Source organism: Procambarus clarkii, chromosome 12 (genome assembly GCF_040958095.1).
Source record: "Procambarus clarkii isolate CNS0578487 chromosome 12, FALCON_Pclarkii_2.0, whole genome shotgun sequence".
Taxonomy (NCBI): domain Eukaryota; kingdom Metazoa; phylum Arthropoda; class Malacostraca; order Decapoda; family Cambaridae; genus Procambarus; species Procambarus clarkii.
Genome location: NC_091161.1, coordinates 46,004,495 through 46,019,972, shown reverse-complemented (window position 1 = coordinate 46,019,972; position 15,478 = coordinate 46,004,495).

Sequence of the window (15,478 nt, the reverse complement as noted above, 5' to 3'; positions counted from 1 at the left end):
GTGATAACAATAAGTACCTGCCTGATTCCTGATCTTTGAGTGTGACCTTGCCAAGGCTACCACTGAATACACCAGTCCACTGATGGTGTTACTGGCCACCAAAAACACCAGTTGGCGACCTTGTGTTTAACCGTAGAGCCCTATTGTTGGGGAGGGCACACGACAGTCGATGTGAACGAGTCGTGTTCTCACTCTTTCTTAATAAGAGGCCGTTAAGATTGACTGGGAGACTCTCCTGGCGTGCAGTGGCGCCATGAGGATCGAGGGAAGACCCGCAGGGCTACGGTGAGTTACCTTGAGCATAACCATTGCTCACCCCAGAGTAAGGGTAGAGAATAATAGAGAGGTGAAACCCCAACACTATCCACAGTCTCTGTACCTAAAGCCTATTAATTCCACTGACGTCAATGAGATAATCCTTTCCCTTAAAACCAAGTCTGGTGCCCTTGAGGAGATACCAACTTTAATTTACAAAAAAGCCTCCAGATCTTTAGCCCCTGCTATTGCTTTGCTCTTCAACAAGTCACTTGAACTCCAAACCTTCCCAGATATTCTATAAAAAGCGAGAGTAACGCCTGTCCACAAATGTGGTAATCTCACAGATGTTAACAACTACAGACCTATATCTATCCTGCCAAACTTGTCAAAATTTTTTGAAAAACTAATCTATAAGCAGCTTTACTCATATCTAGCCAAACTCAATATACTTAGCCCTTGCCAATATGGCTTCAGACCCAAAAAAAGCACTAACGATGCACTTATTAGTATGCTTAACTCGATTCATACAGCTCTTGATAAAAATGAGTTCTCTGTTGGGTTGTTTGTGGACCTGCATAAAGCTTTTGACACTGTCAACCACCAAAACCTTCTTCTTAAATTACATCATTATAGAGTCAGAGGACACTCCCTACAATACCTCAAATCCTACCTTACTGACAGGCTCCAATATGTTTCTGTGAATAATACAATTTCTCCCACCCTACCCATCAACATTGGTGTTCCCCAGGGCAGCATACTTGGCCCTCTCCTCTTTCTCATCTACATTAATGACCTTCCAAATGCCTCCCAACACCTCAAACCAATTCTATTTGCTGACGACACAACCTTCATTTACTCCAGTCCTGATCCCCTTGCTCTAAATGCCACAGTAAATACTGAGCTAAATAAAGTCCATCTGTGGCTAACTGCCAACAAACTCACCCTTAACATTGACAAAACCTTTTATATTCTGTTTGGCAATAAATCCTCTAATCAAATAAATCTCAAAATAAACAATACCCAAATTTGTAACAAATTAGATGGCAAATTCCTTGGCATTCTCATTGACCACAAGCTTAATTTCCAGGGACACATTCTAAACATATCAAAAAAAGTTTCAAAAACTGTGGGCATTCTTTCTAAGATCAGATATTATGTACCACGCCCTGCCCTGGTGACTCTCTATTACTCCCTTATCTATCCATATCTCAACTATGGTATTTGTGCTTGGGGCTCTACTACCCAAAATCACTTACGTCCTCTAATTACTCAACACAAAGCTGCTATTAGGACAATATCCAATTCTGGCCCCAGACATCACTCGGTACCCCTACTTAAATCTCTGAATATGTTAGACATTAAGTCACTGCACATTCTCTCATGTGTATTATACATATATAAAACGCTAAACTATAATGCCAATCCTGATCTCAAAAGCTTCATAGAAGGTTGTATCAGAACCCATGAGCATCACACCAGAAATAAATACAGTTTTGATATTCCTAGAGTACAACTTAATCAAACTAGAAATGCTCTACAAATCAAGAGGCCCAGAATGTAGAATGACCTTCCCAACCATGTTAAAGACTGTACCTCTCTCAACCAGTTTAAGTTAAAAGCGAAGCTATACCTAATAAATTCCCTGTAACCTACCTTACCCTTCTATTGTCAACCAATGACTGTTTTTTTCTTTAAAGAGCGCTGTTTGTCGACATAATTGTATTTGTGCTGCTTTTTCATCTATGTTTTCATTTCTTGTTTTCATTCTACTCATTATGCTCAATTAGTATTAAGCTTGTCATTTAAGTTTATCATGCCCGAAACGCTTTGCGTAATAGTGGCTTTAGGCATTGTATGTACTAGCTATACCTATAAGTTAAACAATCCTTGTAAATATTTATTGTATGTATGTACCTTACCTAAATAAAATTGTATTGTTGTAAAATTTTGTCTGAGGGTTCTTCCTGGAAGGACGTGGTGATCTTCCGAGACACCGGTGCCATCCAGATTTTAATTTTATAATAATAATAATTTTTATTTAGGTAAGGTACATACATAAAGAGATTTTACAAAGTTTGTTTGCTTTATAGATAGAGCTAGTACATACAATGCCTAAAGCCACTATTACGCAAAGCGTTTCGGGCAGGAAAAACATTAATGACTAAAGCTTAAAACTAATGGGTAAAAAGAATAAAATGTGTTGAGAACAAATAAAAATAGAGGTAAAAGAGGGGGGAACATTGTTGAAAAAGCAGCACAAACACAATTACAAATTATTACAGAAAATTACATTCAAACAGCGTTGATTTGAAAAAAAAAAAAAACATACATGGGTTGACAACAGAGGGGTAAGGTAGGTTACAGGGAATTTATTAGGTATAGCTTCGTTTTTAACTTAAACTGGTTGAGAGAGGTACAGTCCTTAACATGGTTGGGAAGGTCATTCCACATTCTGGGCCCCTTGATTTGTAGAGCATTTCTGGTTTGATTAAGACGTACTCTAGGAATATTTTAGAGAGCGCGTTACAAGGTGCCAACACTCTCGACACTGGAGAGGTGGTACTGGTCGAGGGTGTCACTAGGGATACTTGAGCAGTACCCCTCCATAAGGTTACCCTGGAATCTGATTTCCACAAGGGTGTTTGTACAGTCGGAGTCACTTCATACCTACCTTTCCCTAATGTTGATGTAATAGTTGGTAATGATTTAGCAGGGGATAAGGTAGGGGACTACAGACTGCCTATTATGTTGCCTACCCCTAAGGTTTGCCTGGATCCACCCGCTCAGAGGAAAATGTTGTGTACCCTGCGTGCGCAGTGACCAGGTCTATGGGACTTAAATGTAAGGGCAGCCCTGTGCTTGCCAAGGTGGTAAATGCCGAGGACACGAGGAACTTTCCGAGTGGTGAAAACCAAGTGGACCTCGCGGACACATTCATGGCCCGACTCGATGACGTGGCCGAGGACATTGTCGAGAGCCTGCCACCGCCATCTACCGAGAGTAGTGGGGAGGTGGAGGAGAACACTGTTGAGCCTCGGCCAATAGCATCTGACCAAGGCCTAGATGCCTCCTTGAGTGAGTTACAGAAAGCTGACCCCACTCTTGCAGATTGTCATGAGACAGCCGTCTCTATGGAGGAAATTGTAGACGCAGCAACTGGGTACTACTACAATGATTTCCAGTGTCAGTCCTCCTAGCTATAATTTTACCATCTCGCACAAAACAGTGTTTATTTGTAGGGGATTTTTTGCAGAAACCACGCAGTTTAAAAAAGAGATTTTGCCTGAACCTGGTCAGACATTCATTCACATAAACAGTGGATTTACTAGCGACTGCAGATGAGATAAGATCAGACTTGCCGGAGCAGCTATCTAGTTTTATACGTATTCTCCTGATATTTGTACCAGATGATTTGGTACCCACTCTATAAGCTGATTTGATGTCATTTTTTTGGATTGAATACCTTAACTTATCGTGCAATACCTTGATCACGATGGCAGCACAGTCTTCTCCATCAGTTTCTTGGGGAAAATCATGTGTAGAGATAATTACAGACTCAAGTAGTTTATGTTGGTCTGTTTCGTCTTGGGTAACAGTGTGTTGCTGTTGTAGGTTGTTCAGATGGTTCTCAAACTTATTTATTTATTTATGCATATACAAGAATGTACATAAGGAATGTGAGGATACAAATATGGTAATTACAGTCTTGTAAAGCCACTAGCACGCTCAGCGTTTCGGGCAGGTCCTTAATCTAAGAAAATTTTAAGGAGGTAAATACCTGCAAAATTTATAGACAAAAAAATGATAACAGATTACATGGAATGAAAAAAAAAGATGAGAGAAAATTATAGGTACAGTATATTAAAGCACATAGGTAGCTATGATTGATTGCAATGACAGCTTAAAATGGTAGTTGACAACAAATTGGTAGGCACAATACAGCAGAAACAATATAAGATTGATTGCAATGACAGCTTGAATGGTAGTTGACAAAAATTGGTAGTCACAATACAGCATATGGCTAGCACATAAAAGAAGACAGCAATGAACACAATGATAAGGTTGTTTGATATTACATAAAAATTAGGAGATTGGGTAACACTAGGTACAGAGCAAATTTAAAGCTCAGTGTAGGAAACTAAATAGATGAAGTTAGGTACTTTTTGGTTTTGCTTTTAAATAAGGCAAAAGTTTTACAGTTTTTCAATTCACTAGGAAGTGAGTTCCATAGACTAGGTCCCTTAATTTGCATAGAGTGTTTACACAGATTAAGTTTGACCCTGGGGATATCAAAGAGATATTTATTTCTGGTGTGGTGATAATGGGTCCTATTACATCTGTCCAGGGAGAGTTTCAGAGCATGGTTTGCATTTAAGAACAGGGTTTTGTAAATGTAGTTGACACAAGAGAATGTGTGGAGGGAGTTAATATTTAGCAAGTTTAGGGATTTAAACAAGGGAGCTGAATGTTGTCTGAAAGCAGAGTTAGTTATTATTCTGATAGCAGATTTTTGCTGTGTGATGATGGGCTTAAGGTGGTTTGCAGTGGTAGACCCCCATGCACAGATACCATAATTAAGATAGGGGTAGATTAGTGCATAATATAGTGAGAGGAGAGCAGAGTTAGGAACATAATATCTGATTTTGGAGAGTATACCAACTGTCTTAGAGACTTTCTTAGTTATGTGTTGAATGTGGGTGCTGAAGTTGAGTCTCTTGTCTAGGAATAGGCCAAGAAACTTGCCATCATTTTTATTACTGATGTTAATGTTGTCTATCTGTAGCTGAATTGCATTTGATGATTTGCTTCCAAATAAGATGTAGTAAGTCTTTTCGATGTTTAATGTTAGTTTGTTCGTTGACATCCATAAGTGGACTTTTTTTAATTCATTATTCACAACATTATTTAGTGTATGTGGGTTGAGGTTTGAGTAGATAAGGGTAGTATCGTCAGCAAACAATATAGGTTTGAGAATATTAGAGACATTAGGCAGATCGTTTATATATATAAGAAATAGAAGAGGTCCTAAGATGCTGCCCTGTGGCACTCCAACGGTAATTGGTAGAGTGGAAGAAGTTGTATCATTGATGGTTACATATTGGTGTCTGTCACTAAGATAGGATCGGATGTAGTCAAGGGCAAGGCCTCGGATTCCATAATGCTGGAGTTTAAGTAAGAGGTAGTTGTGATTAACAGTATCAAAGGCTTTTCTTAGGTCAATGAAGAGTCCAATCGTAAACTCATTTTTGTCAAGGGCTGAGTAGATAATGTCAAGGAGACTAATGATTGCATCATTGGTGCTCTTTTGGGACCGGAAGCCAAACTGGCAGGGGCTGATTATGTCGAATTTTACGAGGTAGGAATAGAGCTGTTTGTAAATAATTTTTTCAAATATTTTTGATAGAATGGGTAGATTTGATATTGGTCTATAATTGTTTATGTCCGCCGGATTGCCTCCTTTATGGACTGGCGTTACTCTTGCTTTTTTGAGGATATCAGGGAAGGTGTGATACTCTATAGATTTGTTGAACAGTAGTGCTATGGGTGGGGCAAGGGCATGGGAGGCTCTCTTGTACACAATGGACGGAATTTCACTGTTGCAATATTTCTTCCTGTTTTCTAGTGGTTTCATCTGGATTAAAGTTAGTAACTGTGTTTTTGAGAAGGTTTAATTCTTGTTCAAGGTGGACGACTTTGGTAGATAGATCTTGATTGTTTTTGGGTAAGGCTCCAGCTTCATTCTGCAAAGATAATAATGAGCATTGCAGGTTCATTATTAAGGCCGACTGCTCTTTGATTACTGACATTTACTGATATAATTATCGCTTCTATTAACAGTGCTTAGCGCACTGTTTGTACTACTGTGTTATTTTATTTATTTATTTATTTATGCATATACAAGAATGTACATAAGGAATGTGAGGATACAAATATAGTAATTACAGTCTTGTAAAGCCACTAGTACGCGCAGCGTTTCGGGCAGGTCCTTAATCTAAGAAAATTTTAAGGAGGTAAATACTTATTTATTTATTTATTTATTTATTTATTTATTTATTTATGCATATGCAAGAATGTACATAAGGAATGTGAGGAAACAAATATGGTAATTACAGTCTTGTAAAACCACTAGCACGCGCAGCGTTTCGGCAGGTCCTTAATCTAAGAAAATTTTAAGGAGGTAAATACTTGCAAAAATTATAGACAAAAAATGATAACAGATTACATGAAATGAAAAAAAAAGATGAGAGAAAATTGTAGGTACAGTATATTAAAGCACATAGGTAGCTAAGATTGATTGCAATGACAGCTTGAATGGTAGTTGACAAAAATTGGTAGTCACAATACAGCATATGGCTAGCACATAAAAGAAGACAGCAATGAACACAATGATAAGGTTGTTTGATATTACATAAAAATTAGGAGATTGGGTAACACTAGGTACAGAGCAAATTTAAAGCTCAGTGTAGGAAACTAAGAAGATGAAGTTAGGTACTTTTTGGTTTTGCTTTTAAATAAGGCAAAAGTTTTACAGTTTTTCAATTCATTAGGGAGTGAGTTCCATAGACTTGGTCCCTTAATTTGCATAGAGTGTTTACACAGATTAAGTTTGACCCTGGGGATATCAAAGAGATATTTATTTCTGGTGTGGTGATAATGGGTCCTATTACATCTGTCCAGGGAGAGTTTCAGAGCATGGTTTGCATTTAAGAACAGGGTTTTGTAAATGTAGTTGACACAAGAGAATGTGTGGAGGGAGTTAATATTTAGCAAGTTTAGGGATTTAAACAAGGGAGCTGAATGTTGTCTGAAAGCAGAGTTAGTTATTATTCTGATAGCAGATTTTTGCTGTGTGATGATGGGCTTAAGGTGGTTTGCAGTGGTAGACCCCCATGCACAGATACCATAATTAAGATAGGGGTAGATTAGTGCATAATATAGTGAGAGGAGAGCAGAGTTAGGAACATAATATCTGATTTTGGAGAGTATACCAACTGTCTTAGAGACTTTCTTAGTTATGTGTTGAATGTGGGTGCTGAAGTTGAGTCTCTTGTCTAGGAATAGGCCAAGAAACTTGCCATCATTTTTATTACTGATGTTAATGTTGTCTATCTGTAGCTGAATTGCATTTGATGATTTGCTTCCAAATAAGATGTAGTAAGTCTTTTCGATGTTTAATGTTAGTTTGTTCGTTGACATCCATAAGTGGACTTTTTTTAATTCATTATTCACAACATTATTTAGTGTATGTGGGTTGAGGTTTGAGTAGATAAGGGTAGTATCGTCAGCAAACAATATAGGTTTGAGAATATTAGAGACATTAGGCAGATCGTTTATATATATAAGAAATAGAAGAGGTCCTAAGATGCTGCCCTGTGGCACTCCAACGGTAATTGGTAGAGTGGAAGAAGTTGTATCATTGATGGTTACATATTGGTGTCTGTCACTAAGATAGGATCGGATGTAGTCAAGGGCAAGGCCTCGGATTCCATAATGCTGGAGTTTAAGTAAGAGGTAGTTGTGATTAACAGTATCAAAGGCTTTTCTTAGGTCAATGAAGAGTCCAATCGTAAACTCATTTTTGTCAAGGGCTGAGTAGATAATGTGAAGGAGACTAATGATTGCATCATTGGTGCTCTTTTGGGACCGGAAGCCAAACTGGCAGGGGCTGATTATGTCGAATTTTACGAGGTAGGAATAGAGCTGTTTGTAAATAATTTTTTCAAATATTTTTGATAGAATGGGTAGATTTGATATTGGTCTATAATTGTTTATGTCCGCCGGATTGCCTCCTTTATGGACTGGCGTTACTCTTGCTTTTTTGAGGATATCAGGGAAGGTGTGATACTCTATAGATTTGTTGAACAGTAGTGCTATGGGTGGGGCAAAGGCATGGGAGGCTCTCTTGTACACAATGGACGGAATTTCACTGTTGCAATATTTCTTCCTGTTTTCTAGTGGTTTCATCTGGATTAAAGTTAGTAACTGTGTTCTTGAGAAGGTTTAATTCTTGTTCAAGGTGGACGACTTTGGTAGATAGATCTTGATTGTTTTTGGGTAAGGCTCCAGCTTCATTCTGCAAAGATAATAATGAGCCTTGCAGGTTCATTATTAAGGCCGACTGCTCTTTGATTACTGACATTTACTGATATAATTATCGCTTCTATTAACAGTGCTTAGCGCACTGTTTGTACTACTGTGTTATTTTATTTATTTATTTATTTAAGCATATACAAAAATGTACATAAGGAATGTGAGGATACAAATATAGTAATTACAGTCTTGTAAAGCCACTAGTACGCGCAGCGTTTCGGGCAGGTCCTTAATCTAAGAAAATTTTAAGGAGGTAAATACTTATTTATTTATTTATTTATTTATTTATTTATTTATTTATGCATATACAAGAATGTACATAAGGAATGTGAGGAAACAAATATGGTAATTACAGTCTTGTAAAACCACTAGCAGGCGCAGCGTTTCGGGCAGGTCCTTAATCTAAGAAAATTTTAAGGAGGTAAATACTTGCAAAAATTATAGACAATAAATGATAACAGATTACATGAAATGAAAAAAAAAGATGAGAGAAAATTGTAGGTACAGTATATTAAAGCACATAGGTAGCTAAGATTGATTGCAATGACAGCTTGAATGGTAGTTGACAAAAATTGGTAGTCACAATACAGCATATGGCTAGCACATAAAAGAAGACAGCAATGAACACAATGATAAGGTTGTTTGATATTACATAAAAATTAGGAGATTGGGTAACACTAGGTACAGAGCAAATTTAAAGCTCAGTGTAGGAAACTAAGAAGATGAAGTTAGGTACTTTTTGGTTTTGCTTTTAAATAAGGCAAAAGTTTTACAGTTTTTCAATTCATTAGGGAGTGAGTTCCATAGACTTGGTCCCTTAATTTGCATAGAGTGTTTACACAGATTAAGTTTGACCCTGGGGATATCAAAGAGACATTTATTTCTGGTGTGGTGATAATGGGTCCTATTACATCTGTCCAGGGAGAGTTTCAGAGCATGGTTTGCATTTAAGAACAGGGTTTTGTAAATGTAGTTGACACAAGAGAATGTGTGGAGGGAGTTAATATTTAGCAAGTTTAGGGATTTAAACAAGGGAGCTGAATGTTGTCTGAAAGCAGAGTTAGTTATTATTCTGATAGCAGATTTTTGCTGTGTGATGATGGGCTTAAGGTGGTTTGCAGTGGTAGACCCCCATGCACAGATACCATAATTAAGATAGGGGTAGATTAGTGCATAATATAGTGAGAGGAGAGCAGAGTTAGGAACATAATATCTGATTTTGGAGAGTATACCAACTGTCTTAGAGACTTTCTTAGTTATGTGTTGAATGTGGGTGCTGAAGTTGAGTCTCTTGTCTAGGAATAGGCCAAGAAACTTGCCATCATTTTTATTACTGATGTTAATGTTGTCTATCTGTAGCTGAATTGCATTTGATGATTTGCTTCCAAATAAGATGTAGTAAGTCTTTTCGATGTTTAATGTTAGTTTGTTCGTTGACATCCATAAGTGGACTTTTTTTAATTCATTATTCACAACATTATTTAGTGTATGTGGGTTGAGGTTTGAGTAGATAAGGGTAGTATCGTCAGCAAACAATATAGGTTTGAGAATATTAGAGACATTAGGCAGATCGTTTATATATATAAGAAATAGAAGAGGTCCTAAGATGCTGCCCTGTGGCACTCCAACGGTAATTGGTAGAGTGGAAGAAGTTGTATCATTGATGGTTACATATTGGTGTCTGTCACTAAGATAGGATCGGATGTAGTCAAGGGCAAGGCCTCGGATTCCATAATGCTGGAGTTTAAGTAAGAGGTAGTTGTGATTAACAGTATCAAAGGCTTTTCTTAGGTCAATGAAGAGTCCAATCGTAAACTCATTTTTGTCAAGGGCTGAGTAGATAATGTCAAGGAGACTAATGATTGCATCATTGGTGCTCTTTTGGGACCGGAAGCCAAACTGGCAGGGGCTGATTATGTCGAATTTTACGAGGTAGGAATAGAGCTGTTTGTAAATAATTTTTTCAAATATTTTTGATAGAATGGGTAGATTTGATATTGGTCTATAATTGTTTATGTCCGCCGGATTGCCTCCTTTATGGACTGGCGTTACTCTTGCTTTTTTGAGGATATCAGGGAAGGTGTGATACTCTATAGATTTGTTGAACAGTAGTGCTATGGGTGGGGCAAGGGCATGGGAGGCTCTCTTGTACACAATGGACGGAATTTCACTGTTGCAATATTTCTTCCTGTTTTCTAGTGGTTTCATCTGGATTAAAGTTAGTAACTGTGTTTTTGAGAAGGTTTAATTCTTGTTCAAGGTGGACGACTTTGGTAGATAGATCTTGATTGTTTTTGGGTAAGGCTCCAGCTTCATTCTGCAAAGATAATAATGAGCATTGCAGGTTCATTATTAAGGCCGACTGCTCTTTGATTACTGACATTTACTGATATAATTATCGCTTCTATTAACAGTGCTTAGCGCACTGTTTGTACTACTGTGTTATTTTATTTATTTATTTATTTATGCATATACAAGAATGTACATAAGGAATGTGAGGATACAAATATAGTAATTACAGTCTTGTAAAGCCACTAGTACGCGCAGCGTTTCGGGCAGGTCCTTAATCTAAGAAAATTTTAAGGAGGTAAATACTTATTTATTTATTTATTTATTTATTTATTTATTTATGCATATACAAGAATGTACATAAGGAATGTGAGGAAACAAATATGGTAATTACAGTCTTGTAAAACCACTAGCACGCGCAGCGTTTCGGGCAGGTCCTTAATCTAAGAAAATTTTAAGGAGGTAAATACTTGCAAAAATTATAGACAAAAAATGATAACAGATTACATGAAATGAAAAAAAAAGATGAGAGAAAATTGTAGGTACAGTATATTAAAGCACATAGGTAGCTAAGATTGATTGCAATGACAGCTTGAATGGTAGTTGACAAAAATTGGTAGTCACAATACAGCATATGGCTAGCACATAAAAGAAGACAGCAATGAACACAATGATAAGGTTGTTTGATATTACATAAAAATTAGGAGATTGGGTAACACTAGGTACAGAGCAAATTTAAAGCTCAGTGTAGGAAACTAAGAAGATGAAGTTAGGTACTTTTTGGTTTTGCTTTTAAATAAGGCAAAAGTTTTACAGTTTTTCAATTCATTAGGGAGTGAGTTCCATAGACTTGGTCCCTTAATTTGCACAGAGTGTTTACACAGATTAAGTTTGACCCTGGGGATATCAAAGAGATATTTATTTCTGGTGTGGTGATAATGGGTCCTATTACATCTGTCCAGGGAGAGTTTCAGAGCATGGTTTGCATTTAAGAACAGGGTTTTGTAAATGTAGTTGACACAAGAGAATGTGTGGAGGGAGTTAATATTTAGCAAGTTTAGGGATTTAAACAAGGGAGCTGAATGTTGTCTGAAAGCAGAGTTAGTTATTATTCTGATAGCAGATTTTTGCTGTGTGATGATGGGCTTAAGGTGGTTTGCAGTGGTAGACCCCCATGCACAGATACCATAATTAAGATAGGGGTAGATTAGTGCATAATATAGTGAGAGGAGAGCAGAGTTAGGAACATAATATCTGATTTTGGAGAGTATACCAACTGTCTTAGAGACTTTCTTAGTTATGTGTTGAATGTGGGTGCTGAAGTTGAGTCTCTTGTCTAGGAATAGGCCAAGAAACTTGCCATCATTTTTATTACTGATGTTAATGTTGTCTATCTGTAGCTGAATTGCATTTGATGATTTGCTTCCAAATAAGATGTAGTAAGTCTTTTCGATGTTTAATGTTAGTTTGTTCGTTGACATCCATAAGTGGACTTTTTTTAATTCATTATTCACAACATTATTTAGTGTATGTGGGTTGAGGTTTGAGTAGATAAGGGTAGTATCGTCAGCAAACAATATAGGTTTGAGAATATTAGAGACATTAGGCAGATCGTTTATATATATAAGAAATAGAAGAGGTCCTAAGATGCTGCCCTGTGGCACTCCAACGGTAATTGGTAGAGTGGAAGAAGTTGTATCATTGATGGTTACATATTGGTGTCTGTCACTAAGATAGGATCGGATGTAGTCAAGGGCAAGGCCTCGGATTCCATAATGCTGGAGTTTAAGTAAGAGGTAGTTGTGATTAACAGTATCAAAGGCTTTTCTTAGGTCAATGAAGAGTCCAATCGTAAACTCATTTTTGTCAAGGGCTGAGTAGATAATGTGAAGGAGACTAATGATTGCATCATTGGTGCTCTTTTGGGACCGGAAGCCAAACTGGCAGGGGCTGATTATGTCGAATTTTACGAGGTAGGAATAGAGCTGTTTGTAAATAATTTTTTCAAATATTTTTGATAGAATGGGTAGATTTGATATTGGTCTATAATTGTTTATGTCCGCCGGATTGCCTCCTTTATGGACTGGCGTTACTCTTGCTTTTTTGAGGATATCAGGGAAGGTGTGATACTCTATAGATTTGTTGAACAGTAGTGCTATGGGTGGGGCAAAGGCATGGGAGGCTCTCTTGTACACAATGGACGGAATTTCACTGTTGCAATATTTCTTCCTGTTTTCTAGTGGTTTCATCTGGATTAAAGTTAGTAACTGTGTTCTTGAGAAGGTTTAATTCTTGTTCAAGGTGGACGACTTTGGTAGATAGATCTTGATTGTTTTTGGGTAAGGCTCCAGCTTCATTCTGCAAAGATAATAATGAGCCTTGCAGGTTCATTATTAAGGCCGACTGCTCTTTGATTACTGACATTTACTGATATAATTATCGCTTCTATTAACAGTGCTTAGCGCACTGTTTGTACTACTGTGTTATTTTATTTATTTATTTATTTAAGCATATACAAAAATGTACATAAGGAATGTGAGGATACAAATATAGTAATTACAGTCTTGTAAAGCCACTAGTACGCGCAGCGTTTCGGGCAGGTCCTTAATCTAAGAAAATTTTAAGGAGGTAAATACTTATTTATTTATTTATTTATTTATTTATTTATTTATTTATTTATGCATATACAAGAATGTACATAAGGAATGTGAGGAAACAAATATGGTAATTACAGTCTTGTAAAACCACTAGCAGGCGCAGCGTTTCGGGCAGGTCCTTAATCTAAGAAAATTTTAAGGAGGTAAATACTTGCAAAAATTATAGACAATAAATGATAACAGATTACATGAAATGAAAAAAAAAGATGAGAGAAAATTGTAGGTACAGTATATTAAAGCACATAGGTAGCTAAGATTGATTGCAATGACAGCTTGAATGGTAGTTGACAAAAATTGGTAGTCACAATACAGCATATGGCTAGCACATAAAAGAAGACAGCAATGAACACAATGATAAGGTTGTTTGATATTACATAAAAATTAGGAGATTGGGTAACACTAGGTACAGAGCAAATTTAAAGCTCAGTGTAGGAAACTAAGAAGATGAAGTTAGGTACTTTTTGGTTTTGCTTTTAAATAAGGCAAAAGTTTTACAGTTTTTCAATTCATTAGGGAGTGAGTTCCATAGACTTGGTCCCTTAATTTGCATAGAGTGTTTACACAGATTAAGTTTGACCCTGGGGATATCAAAGAGACATTTATTTCTGGTGTGGTGATAATGGGTCCTATTACATCTGTCCAGGGAGAGTTTCAGAGCATGGTTTGCATTTAAGAACAGGGTTTTGTAAATGTAGTTGACACAAGAGAATGTGTGGAGGGAGTTAATATTTAGCAAGTTTAGGGATTTAAACAAGGGAGCTGAATGTTGTCTGAAAGCAGAGTTAGTTATTATTCTGATAGCAGATTTTTGCTGTGTGATGATGGGCTTAAGGTGGTTTGCAGTGGTAGACCCCCATGCACAGATACCATAATTAAGATAGGGGTAGATTAGTGCATAATATAGTGAGAGGAGAGCAGAGTTAGGAACATAATATCTGATTTTGGAGAGTATACCAACTGTCTTAGAGACTTTCTTAGTTATGTGTTGAATGTGGGTGCTGAAGTTGAGTCTCTTGTCTAGGAATAGGCCAAGAAACTTGCCATCATTTTTATTACTGATGTTAATGTTGTCTATCTGTAGCTGAATTGCATTTGATGATTTGCTTCCAAATAAGATGTAGTAAGTCTTTTCGATGTTTAATGTTAGTTTGTTCGTTGACATCCATAAGTGGACTTTTTTTAATTCATTATTCACAACATTATTTAGTGTATGTGGGTTGAGGTTTGAGTAGATAAGGGTAGTATCGTCAGCAAACAATATAGGTTTGAGAATATTAGAGACATTAGGCAGATCGTTTATATATATAAGAAATAGAAGAGGTTCTAAGATGCTGCCCTGTGGCACTCCAACGGTAATTGGTAGAGTGGAAGAAGTTGTATCATAGATGGTTACATATTGGTGTCTGTCACTGAGATAGGATCGGATGTAGTCAAGGGCAAGGCCTCGGATTCCATAATGCTGGAGTTTAAGTAAGAGGTAGTTGTGATTAACAGTATCAAAGGCTTTTCTTAGGTCAATGAAGAGTCCAATCGTAAACTCATTTTTGTCAAGGGCTGAGTAGATAATGTCAAGGAGACTATTGATTGCATCATTGGTGCTCTTTTGGGACCGGAAGCCAAACTGGCAGGGGCTGAGTATGTCGAATATTACGAGGTAGGAATAGAGCTGTTTGTAAATAATTTTTTCAAATATTTTTGATAGAATGGGTAGATTTGATATTGGTCTATAATTGTTTATGTCCGCCGGATTGCCTCCTTTATGGACTGGCGTTACTCTTGCTTTTTTGAGGATATCAGGGAAGGTGTGATACTCTATAGATTTGTTGAACAGTAGTGCTATGGGTGGGGCAAAGGCATGGGAGGCTCTCTTGTACACAATGGACGGAATTTCACTGTTGCAATATTTCTTCCTGTTTTCTAGTGGTTTCATCTGGATTAAAGTTAGTAACTGTGTTCTTGAGAAGGTTTAATTCTTGTTCAAGGTGGACGACTTTGGTAGATAGATCTTGATTGTTTTTGGGTAAGGCTCCAGCTTCATTCTGCAAAGATAATAATGAGCCTTGCAGGTTCATTATTAAGGCCGACTGCTCTTTGATTACTGACATTTACTGATATAATTATCGCTTCTATTAACAGTGCTTAGCGCACTGTTTGTACTACTGTGTTATTTTATTTATTTATTT